Source organism: Agelaius tricolor, unplaced genomic scaffold (assembly GCF_023055355.1).
Source record: "Agelaius tricolor isolate 1412-34295 unplaced genomic scaffold, bAgeTri1.0.p SCAF_1, whole genome shotgun sequence".
NCBI lineage: Eukaryota > Metazoa > Chordata > Aves > Passeriformes > Icteridae > Agelaius > Agelaius tricolor.
In genome coordinates this window covers 64,691,126-64,703,430 of record NW_027269261.1, presented here as the reverse complement: position 1 = coordinate 64,703,430, position 12,305 = coordinate 64,691,126, and the positions used below count along the sequence as shown (strand labels likewise).

The window sequence follows — 12,305 nt, the reverse complement described above, 5'->3', positions numbered from 1 at the left end:
ATTTGGTACTACTGGAAGCTTTTAAAATCAAAACATTTGATGATGTACAACTGAGCTGCATTCAATATGCAATTCAACTATATGTATGGTACTTTGTATTCTTCTTGCTCCACAGAGTTTCTGATTACTTGAGTGTATAAGAAAGAAATGGAAATTGAGCATCTCTCTGCTGTGCTATATAATGACAGTTCTGCTGAAACATGGGAAACCTGTATGACAATGTTAACAGGAGGAGACCTCTCCAGCAGCCATTAAACACCACAGGAAAAATGCAGCATTGCACCCCTGGAAGTTGCCAAACACTGCAGAACTATTCAGGTAATGCATCTGGAAGGGAAACAGCATATCTTTAAGTTAAGCCTACACAGAACTGCAAAAGCTTTGTGCCAGCATGAGCCTTGGAACAAGGAATGTAATTGTGTTTTAGTTATGATCAGTCACATGTGGCATACACAGAAATTAAACTAATGTAGGTGTGAAGTTTGGCCAGTCCAATTCACCACTCCATGAAACAACAAGGGCTAAATAGGTGCCCCTATCAATAAAGAGAGAAACATTCCTCTCCAGCAGATTACAGAGTGTCTTTAGACGGCTGCTGCTCATTTGTTGTGCCCAATTATGAGCAAATGTGTTACCCCACAGACTGCTTCTCTGGAAAAAGGTGGGGAAGTCTGCTGGACATTTTTAATATATTGTTATTAAAGTTAACTTTGCAGACCTAGCTTTTTATATGTTAATGGCTGGATGCCAGATAAGTGATTACTGTAAATGTGTCAGTTAAATAGTCCAGTGACAGGTCCATATGTGCTCTATAAAGAAACTAGTTAAGCTGACCCTGATCAAAACCAGAATGATTGACTCAAAGCTTCAGGAGCTCAGAAATACAAAGACCGGTTGGAGATCTGAAACAGGTCTGATCATATTTCTATACCTGCTGTGGTTCCACTCTCCCCCTCTGGACCACATGTACATATACATCCTCCAAACTTACACAACATCTGTCCCCAGATGCAAAAGCTTATATTTGTTTTGCAGACCACCAGGGCATTTGGAGATGCTGCTGTCACTGCAGTTGCCACTGGTATGGCAATGGCTAGAGACCCTTCTGCAAGCTCAGTGAAAACCCAGGAATCTCCACAGAGGTGATGCTGCTGTCACCAGCTGCTCCAAGGAGACGCCCAAAGGGCCTGCCCTGGAGTCACATTGCTTCCTCAAAGAGCAGCACAGCAGGGGAGGAGGGAACCCTCAAAGCAATGTGCCATAAACACAATAAAAACATCAGTCAGACAACCAACATCCCTTCAAAATTCTCAAATAGCAAAATCTGGTGGCAAGTAGTCCAGACAGAGAGTGTGTGTATCTTAAGTCAGTTGTGCTTTCTCCAACAGAAATGAGAAATTCTGAAAAGATGGCCTTGCTATATATGCTGATTTTCAGTTTGGGATTCAGTCTTTGAAGTGTTGTAGGAAATAATATTAACTGAAAATAGTTGGGTATTGTTTCTAGACTTAATTTGTTTACCTCATATCATCAGCTTCAAGAGCTTCAATATGTTACTAGTTTTCAGCCACAGAGCATGGCCTTTTTAAGCAGTCAGATGATGAAAGAGCCTGTGCATGTTGCTTTTGTTGAACAGCAGAACTGACTTTGATATACTTGATGCCATTTGTACTGCAGCATTTATTTTCACAATTTTCAGACTTTCACTTTAAGGTTAAAGTGATCACCTCCTGAAAACTGATGATTTTTGTTTCATCTTGGCATAGAAATGAACAAACACAGACTGAATCTACAATATTTAGCATTACTGGGCATCCAAAAAATGCCACAATGGCCACAAAACACTACTACAAGACATAGACTTTTGACTAAGCAATTCAAGTTAAGTTTCCACAGACACTGAGGTTCCACCCTGACCAGTCATCATCAACTGGTGAGAGACACTTTCACTGTGGGCATCTTAGCAGGAAGCTTCCATCAATCTTTTAGAGGCCATTTCTATCAGCTTGACAAGCTCTTTTAAGAACCAGTTTTCAACTTTCTTACTCTTTTATGGAGAGTAGGCAGTAAATGCAGAGTGCAGAAGGAACAGAAGTCAGGAAAGAGTCATGATGGAATTGTTATTAGTGCATCTTTAAGGGTTTAAATGTTCCAGTGCAAGAGTGTAAAGGGTGAGTTAGAAGCTGATCTTAATGCTGGTCTCAGTTGCTACTACAGACATATGCAAAACATCTGTCCACTGGAGTAGTTACCTAATCAAAAAAGTGAAGAACTAATTAAAATTCTATTTATCCCCAACTGGTAAGAAAATTTAAGTGAGAAACCTTCTCCTCTGTCATAGTAAGACCAACTGGAACAGTGTCTTAAATAAGCACACAGCAGGTAGGTGTGGTTTTTGCTGGCCTGTAGCCTCCTTGAATTAAAATTTTCTGAGCCATTATGCATCCTAAATTAGCTGAAGCAATCAATTAAAAAGTGTCATTGTGATTCACTTCATTAGTAAAATAACACTATGCAGTAGGAGTTACAAAGCACATTCTGCCAGTGTGCTCTGAGTGCACAGAGCCTAAATAGGTAAGTCATTTCTCCCTTGTACCTTTTCACAGTGAGTAAAGTATTGCTCTTTAAAAAAAAAAAAAATTATTAGAGTAGATACACACTTGACTTTTGTATTTTATTGGCATATGTTCAAGAGCCATGTCTTTCATGGCTGTGAAGTTAGCAGCTCCTACAACTATAGACTTGTGGCTTTGCTTATTAAGATTTCGTGGAACTGCAAAGTTTTTCCAGCAATGTCTGTCTTTGTGTTCATTGATTATGGTTTCCTTTGAGGTACCTCCACATTTTTATGTCCATTCCTTTAGTGTCTAGTCTTTCTTTCCATGTATTTACTTAGCTGTGGTCTCTGACATTTTTTCCTTATTCTGAAAACTGACTTCTCACCCTCACTAAGCAGCATTTTTATGTGTTCTATAGCAAATTCAGGTGATGTTTAGGTTCCAGAATGTATAAATTGTGGAGTTCTTTCTTTTGCTTTCTGAATTCTAGCAAAGACCAGTCTAGCAAAGACCAATTCTAGCAAAAAACAGTCCTCTGTTTCTGACACTGTTGAAAAACAACAGCAGCAAAGAGCTGTGTTACTCTTTCCATATTTACTTCCTGAACTGTTTGGGGGTTTGCATAGTGCCACAGTAGTACTGAAGGGCCTCAAGAAAAAGGTGGTTCTTGAATTAAAGAGCACATAAGTGACTGTGTCAGAAGTCTATTAAGGAATGTCAAAACATGTAACAGAAGCTGTAAAATGACATTACCATGAAAAGTAATGTAAAGGCAGTGGCTGAAACCTCGATTCTGTTAGAAGTGTATCATCCCTGGCTACAATGAAGGCTGCAGTTCCCTTTTAAGGAGAACAGCATCGCTGAAGCAATGTGCTTGTAAAAATGCTAACGTGGTCCTTAAAATTATTCTAAACAGATACTTTTAGATAAGATATGGAAGCATTAAAGCTGTTGTGCATAACAGTGGTGAGGCTTTATCTAGAGTACTGATACAGTTCTGTTTACAAGAAAAGTACTAAATTATTTTAGCTTGTTTAGGTGAGCAGAGACAAACTTTAGAGGGACTATGCGTGCTGCCTGAAATGTACATTCTTATGAGGACAGACATAAAGGAGAAGATAACTATTCAACCAGACAGCAGTAGATTGTGGGTGAATGTGAAAACAGGACAAGCTGCAGGCCAGCAGAGATTCCCCAGCCAGCACACCGGGCAGATTCTGCAACCATGTTGGCAGGACCTAACCCAGAGCACTGCTAGGATGAAGCTGGGTGAGTTTCTGAGGGTCATTGAAAACATAATGCTGCACCAGCAGATGGAATTGCAACCCTAATTTAGAGAATGGGACAATAGGATGCCTTCCAAAGTCTTTTCTTTGTTCCATATGCAAATTTTGCTCTCAGGAGCTCCAAATACAATGTCTACGCACATCCCTTCTAGTTTTGCCCCAGCTTGTGCACAAGTCCTCCAGTGCATGAGGGGTGGTGAAACAAAGCACAAAAGCATTTGAGGAAAAAAACTTCCACTGATAAGCAACAAAGAATAGTATCAACAATTCCTAAATGGAGGAGTGAAATAAAAGTCAGTTTTTCCTAATTCTGTAAGCCACTGGGAAACAACGGTACTCAGCATATCACATAACTTTTCAGTATTTTGAAGATTTAACAGTTCCTAAATAAATAGATTATTTCTGTGGTTTAAAGTTCAGTCCAGGTCTGCTGACATGAAAGACAGTGTTTTCATGGATGTCAGCAACACAGGAAGAGGATGGTTTTCTAAGTGAATTATGTACCTAATGAATCAAGTGGTTTGTCCATATCATTCATAACAATTTTAAGCCAGATGCAATGTTTCATACAAAAATATGATTTTTTCTCCTGTGATAAATCCTTCACATCTAAACCCTGAACTTTTTCATGAAAAGCTTTGTAGTTTTGCTTTTAATCTTCAGGATTTCCATGGAGAAAAAAGATCTTGAATTCTTTCTTTGGTTTTCCCTATAATTTTCTTTTTGTCACTGAATATACTGCAAAAAATTTACTCAGGATCCTTCCTCACAAAACCAAAGTGCCCCTCAAGCCCATTTTCCTCTGATATCTATTTACATGAAATAAGTTATGTTATACAGAGTGCATTAGAGTTCTGCAAAAGAACATGTACTTTTCCTGTCCCCAGTTTTTGTACAAATGGAATGTCACTGTCATCATTCTTTAAGTGAACTTATAGAGCTCCACTGATTTTTGTGAGATACAGAAATCTCCTCATATAACACTAATAACTTCAAAGTAAGTTTGAAGTTCGGCAAAAGCAATTTTTGCGCTACACTGGCCCAACACACGGACTGGTTTGCAGACTTTGAACATATGTGCTGATGCCCCAGGCTTCCTCAGAAGACCCCAGGATGCTTCTGCAGTTTTACTGCAGAAAACATTTTCTAGGATTTCTTAAGACTTAAAAAAAGTTTTTGTTGTGTCAGGTCCACCTACACACATTCTCTTGATTTTGGCCTGTTGTGTCAGGTCCACCTACAATCCTTCTCTTGATTTTGAAATGCTCACTATGAATGGTGATACTATGAAGGACACCCCCTCAGACTTTCCACCCTAAACACTCATTAGCCCAAGAAAAAGCATATCAATGATCAATGAGTAGTAAGAGAGACAGTCATTAGCATGGACATACATATATTTTATTAAATTGCTAAGTTGGGCCTTCAATTACTTCTACCTGGACCACTGCATGCTTATAATGAGGAAATTTAACACCTATATGAAGGCCTAGATATTAAAAACTTGGCACAGTGAAGTTTCCTTGAAATTAAGAAACTGTGCTTGGAATTTTTGTTCAGGCCATCTCTGCTAGTTACTAAGGGTTCTGGGGGCCAGTATCCATCAGGAAAAGGCCTTTGCAGAAGCAGGAGCAGAATAGCTGGGACACTGCTGCCATAGCTGTACCACTCTGAAATGGTTTCCTTTCTCATCCCAAAAGAAAAAGATCCTCCAGAAGAGAGCATGATCAAAGACACTAACCAAGAACTACAGCGGATATTTCTGGCCTGCTTGCCTCTTTCCAGAGATCACTGGCTCCTATTAGAATATTTAATTCAAGCAGCACCAATATTTCAACCTTCTACTCATCTAATGATTAATAAAGTTATACTAAGCACCCTGGGGGCAGTATTTGCTTATTCAAAAATGGTAAACATTTACAATATCTGTAATAGCCTAAAGGCTGCAAGTAGGGCAGTAAATTTCTCTATACACATTAGAAGGAATAAAGACTATGTTCATGCAACAGTAATAAATAAGGGCCAAGGGGGAAAGATTATCTGAAAACCATAAGAAATATCTTTTAGAAGCTAGTAATTATTGAAATTGTTCTTCAATTCTTTTGAAGATATAGTGTTTTTCAAACCAGTGTTTTCAGAAGTTTCCATTACTGCTGGATTAATGGCCTTTTTTACCTGGAATGATCTGTATTTTGTACTTGGGAATTTTACAAAACTGACAGCACTTCCCATATGAATGGACAGAAGGACAGAACACTGTTTCTGTGATGATCATGGTCATCTCAGCTAAGGACATCACTGACTTAACTCTCTAAACTACAAGTTTAGTATATGGAAGCCCTACAGCACAGAAGCTATGCTACCATAAAGCACTATTTCCCCAGCAAGGTGTGAACAGCCTGATCAAGACATGAAAAACATAGGAGACCTCACACCTGAGGCAGTAAGGTTTTTCCCAGGAAACAATAAGGTTTGTTCTAATTTCCTCTTTCAGTATCTTTAAACTTCTTCCTTCCTAAGGAAGGAGACTGTCCATACCACTTATCCTCTGAGTTAGTGGAATTCGAGGAATCCTGATCTCCATGCAACATTAAGCTTCCTTCAGAAGTTGTTAGCTGCTCAAAGGCACTTTTCTGCATCTCTTTCACCTCTAAAATATGTTGCAGCTTAAACAGCCCCATATTCCCCATCTTTCCTGGACTTTCTTCAGCCTCCTCACACTAACCTTCACCATGTCCACCTTCAGATTTCCATGTCTCCAGGGTGTGGGCACCTCACGCACCCAAGATTTTAACAAGCTTGTACTCTCTTCCCTGATGTTTCTTTACAGCTGTTCCTACTTTAAACTTACATAGCATTCCTTAATCTCCATCTGGATATTAAAACAACCCTACAGAATTATCTTCAACAGAGTTGTATACCTCATGAAAAGTAAAAGAGCAGACAGAAGTGATGCCTTACAAGCCCAGAAAATATTATTATATCACCTGCATAACCCACACGTTACCAGCCTTACTCACTAACTCACAAAATTACCACTAATTATGAGTTAAGCAAGAGTTGAGCTTCTACAAGGCTTTTTTTTGTGGCTGCCTTTTGTAGCTGCACTTTCCCTCTCCCACAGAAACTTTCATTCTAATCAGCACAGAGCCACAAATAAAATCGATTCATACTAAGTCCCATGAAGAACAGTACATCAAAGTGCTTTTTAACAAACATAATAGTGAAATTCCATTTCTATGAGGAAAGGAAAAAAACCCCATTGTTTTCTTGTCTGCGATAATTCCAGACTTACCACTTTGACTTTGGTTAGACTTACCTCCCGCTGTATTCTGAAGAGACAATTCATGCCAGCAATGAATCCCAGTATTCATAGGCACAGCAGGGTCCTTCAGGTTGAAAGACATTTCTGTAGATGTAAAACACACAACACTAACAAGGAAAACTCTGTGTATATAGCCAGCTACCAGCAGAGAGATTTAGATGCAAAACAATTTCTATTAACCTCAGTAAGCTCCTATAAGTTAAAAATTACCTACTTTCTCTCCTAAATATAGATTAAACTGGCATTTTTAGCAAAAGGCAGTCTACTTTCTGAATTTTTTTAAAACAACAGCAATTTTCCAAGGAAGAAGTCATCCTGACTCATATTGATTTCATCTGAGTAGACTGCTCTGTTCTGAAATTTCCCCTTCTTTTTCTTTTTCAGGAAAGCAAGGAGTTTGGTTCTAGGTTGATGGCACTAAGCTCTCAACAGTGCATACATGTACTGGGGATGGGCACCTTCCAGAAAGCAGCTTTAAAAAATTACCCCTCCCAACAGCATACTGGTTTATAACACTGAGTGCTGGGTTCCTGACTGCAGTCTTGTTATTTAAAACACCTACAAGCAACAGTGAAGATGAATGACCATAAGCTTATGGGTTAACTAGAAAGTTATAATATCATTAATTAGAACAACGGAAATTTAAACTGTTGTGACTGCCATAATCTGTGATTGCAGTAGAGAAAGCCTTATGTCTCACTGTCAAATCACAGCCTAACAGCTACATAAATAAGATAAAAATTATGACAGAAACTATTTATAAAGAATGTCCCTACAGAACATAGTTCAGAAATATAATAAGCTACCATAAATATTATTAGAAGGTTTAAGTACATGTACATCTTTTAAAACTGAAGAATACACCTTAGAAATCCTTCCCACTCTTTAAGTTTAACTTGATGAGTTACAGGATTGTTTGCCCATAACTGAAAGAATGTAATTGACATTAAAAGAGATAAAGATGTGAACTGATTGTGAATAACAGCTTTATCAAAAATCAAAATGTAAGTGAGGAAAATAAGTTGCAGGGGTTCAGCAAAGGAAAGTAAGATAAACCTCTCTTGAAAAGCCTTTAAGAAGGAATAAGAGAAAAAATCTGTTACCTCTCTTCATTTTTTCTCATTATCTTATAAATCCAGCAGTGGAACTCCACTTACAAGAATCATCCAGAACAACAGCCATCACCCCTCCAAAGGGTTGGTGGCATGTGAGAAGCAATGCTTACATTAATGAGTTTTAACAAAATGTTGGAATTATAAATGTTTCCTTTAAATAGTCTGTTTATTGCTATTCCTCTATGCTCTACAGTATCTGGTCAAGCATGGTCCTTCTACTGATTGACCCCTGAGAAGACACAATGGAACCCACTAGGAACCCACTAGATTCATATATATCTTACTGGTGATTTAAAAACAAGACGATAAAAATGACAAGAAATTAAGGATGAAAACCAAAGTAGAGAAGGAAGTTTTCTATTTTAGGCTCAGCTCAACCCCCAGGAAAAAAAAAAAAATGGCCACAGGAACTTCACATTTCCATTTCCTAGAAGTCTTGCACGGTAGCACTTAGTTTAAAGCATGTGACTCTGTACAGCACAGTTCAAACAGCACAAAACACTGAAACTGAGAGCTAGCTTGCCATTCAGAAGACACATACCAAAACCTCATAGTTAATTTCTTGACATTCTTTTCCTTGTCTGCAAGAAGTATTGTGTTTATATGTTGCATTTTTATTAAAGTGGGTTTGCAAACCCACAGAGAATAGAAGAAGTAGCAAGGAGTGCAGTTTCAGTAACAAACCAGACACATCCAGGATACAGGGTTAATCTAAGAGACAATCTGTAAATGAAATTGTATTCATATTAATTCAGGAAAAGGTAATGAAGGATTGTACTGTTTCAAATGAAAATTAGTGATCTCTCAAGTAGAAAAATATTCTGCAAATCCTATGTCATACATTTTTAGGACATCTGGAGATTCTTTGTTCTTTGCAATTCCCACTTCTCTCTTAAAGACATTATTAAAGTGTCAAATAAAAATTTCTGGCAAGCCCTAAGTATTTCATAACAGATTGTATTATCATAAATGATAATATCTTGCTGGGGTGTGAGAAGATGAAAAACAATATATGGAAAAACATTCAAATCAGAAAAATCAATACAAAGTAAAATAAAAATAGGAAAATTACTCTCTTTGCTCATTTGTAAATCCAGACAAGTTCACATTGCTCAAAGGAAATGGCAGGAGCCTCCTTGTGCGGAACAAAGCACCAAAGAATTCCCTCAGAGGAAGGAACAATCATGAACTGAAACGAAGATAAACAGATGCCCAAGAGAAAAAAAGTCCAGACCTCAGTTTTTGTTAACTTTTATGGCAACACCCAAAACATGAGCATTCATTACTTGGAATAAAAAAAAATAAAATTAAAATTAAAAAATAAAAATGAAGCTGCCAATCAGTTTCCCAGATTTCGTAAGGTTTTCAAATAGTTGATATGTTTCCGCTGCTATGTTTCACTCACTTTAAATCATTTCGACACCAGCATGACTCTATTGAAACCAGCAGGGTTGCAACATAACAGAGCAGAGAATTAGGCCCACTAGTGTGATTTCTGGTTGCTAGACTGAAGGAAAAACAACTTTGAGCTTCACATAAGTTCTTTTAATCACTACATGGGTTGAACTAATCCAAGAGACATTAGGCAATTACCGTACTTGGAGGACATCAAGTGAACTGGACTTCATTTTTTTTCCAGCCTGGGACACTACTGAACTAGCACAACAAATAGTCTGGGCATCGTAAATCTCTGAAGACTCTTGTAATGCTACAGATGTTACTAGCAAATTAATTAGCAGAATTAGCAGAATTTATTAGCAGAATGAGAAGTCAGGATGAACCAGTGGAAGTTCAGGAAGAAGTTCAGGGTGAACTCATCTTGCCTCCCTTTCACCAGCAAATTTCAACCATTCTTTGAGGCCAGTAACTTGTGTGTGATTAAAGCATTTGCTGTGTTTCAGTTTGAGCATATTTTCCCAAATGATAAACAGATCTGAAGGCTTTGAAATAAATTCACTATTTCCCCAGTGGTTAACTTCATGTTTTAAATAATTATTTTATTTTAAAAGATTATAAAAATAAAGGCTTTCCAAGTACATCAGTATGCAGAGCAAAGATATATCTGGAAAACACGTCACGTCACAGATGACTGTTGCATCTGCCATTAATAGGAAGTCAAGCCAGTAACATCTAGAAAAATTAACAAATGGCTTTTACTCTTAGCAAACACTGTTCTGATGGAGGTGGGGCTCAAGCCATCTTCTCAGAACAGGACCAGGAGGCTTCCAGAACTGCAACAGCAAAAAATCCCTATTCTACTACATTTTCTGAAGAAGCATCTCACTTCCAGGCAAGGTAGCTCTCTGCAACTGCTTGGGCTTCATGTCACTAAACAGTAACTTGCAGTTCCCAGAATTAAGTCATTGGCTACAGTTGCTAACTGCCATTTGCAGGAATAGCCTGGGAGATCCCTAGCTTTTAAATTTTTATGTAGAGGTCGTATCTTTATGTTGCTTGACTCCTAAAAATGGGAATTGACTCTTCTATTTAACTCTCTATCTATCTAAAGACACTAAGTCAGTCCCAATGACAATAGACTTTTGTGCTTTTTCCTTTTTCCAGGCACTCTGTCTTCAGATATCAGAAAGTGTGCTTGAAGATACTGAAATTATTCAACTAGCACTGCATATGCATTTCCAGTGCCCTATAAGTCATTTGAAGAGGCTGGGGTATCTCTTTTTCTCTACAATAGACACTGTAAAGTGTTTACCTGTTTGACAAACCTGTTTACAGTTCATAAACTCCATTGTAGGGAAGCTGGACTGTTAACGAAGACTATGTGATACAAAGACAGGAGATGACCACTCTCCACAATTGATCTGAACACTCACAGAACAAAGACAGGTTTCTCTTCTTCAGTTGTACTTAATTATTGTGTAAAGCAATATCACAATATCCTTTGCATTAGCACAAAACTCACTGGAGACTCACTGTTTCTACAAGCAGATCTGAGAATTTGTGGCTATGGGGATGGTGACAAGTGGCTGAATGAGACTCAAATCTCTAAACTACATAGCAACCCCCACTCCCCAAATTCTGGTAATAGTCATAATGCCACTATGCTCAGTTTTGACTAAACACTCTCTGTGAGGCTATATAAAAGATAGTCTAAGGTTTTGCCAGGATTAAAGCAAACATTTGGAAAAAGGTTTTAAGTAACCAACTCACATGGCCTTTTGTAGGGGCCACGTTAATTTTAAGTCCCACAAAAGAAGTTCAGCCTCAAATTTGCCATGTCTACCTTGTTGAATGGTGTGCCCAGGCTAGGGACAGTGCCCAGGCAGAAAGGGACCTGGGGGTTCTGGTGACAGCTGGCTGAACATGAGCCAGCAGTGTGCTCTGGGGGACAAGAAGGCCAATGGCTCCTGGCCTGTATCAGGAATAGTGTGGCCAGCAGGAGCAGGGAGGTCATCCTTCCCCTGTACTTGGCACTGATGAGGCCACACCTTGAGTGCTGTGTCCAGTTCTGGCCCTCAGTTTGGGAAGGACGTTGAGACTCTGAAGAACATCCAGAGGAGGCAACGAGGCTGGTGAGGGGCTTGGGACACAAGGGCTGTGAGGAATGACTGACACCCCCTCTGAGGGGGTGTTTAGCCTGGAGAAAAGGACACTCAGGAGTGACCTTATCGCTCTCTACAACTCCCTGAAAGGTGGCTGTGGTCAGTGGGGGTTGGTCTCTTTCTCCAAGCAGCAACTGACAGAACTAGAGGAAACAGTCTTGAGCTGTGCCAAAAGAAATATAGGTTGGATATTAGGAAAAAGTTTTTTACAGAAAGGGTGATAAAGTAGTGGAATGGTCTGCCTGGGAAGGTGGTGGAGTCACTATCCCTGGATGTGTTTAAAAAAAGATTGAATATGACACTCAGTGCCACAGTCTAGTTGAGGTGTGAGGGCATAGGTTGGACTCAATGAGCTTGAAGGTCTCTTCCAACCAAGTGATACTGTGATTCTGTGTGATTCTGTGATTCTGCGTTTAGGAAGGTCTAGAGAAAAAAATTGCCCCCAAAAACCAGCTTAGATA

General features: G+C 38.8%; 1 long non-coding RNA gene across 1 annotated transcript in view; it reads right to left on the bottom strand.

The window, feature by feature from the left end:
* The window catches only part of LOC139594964 (uncharacterized), a 134,904-nt gene that overhangs the window by 58,459 nt on the left and 64,140 nt on the right, over positions 1 to 12,305 (bottom strand). Inside the window, exon 4 of the long non-coding RNA XR_011680798.1 lies at positions 7,164 to 7,253. This is a non-coding gene — a long non-coding RNA (uncharacterized lncRNA). The remainder of the gene's footprint in view (positions 1 to 7,163; positions 7,254 to 12,305) is intronic.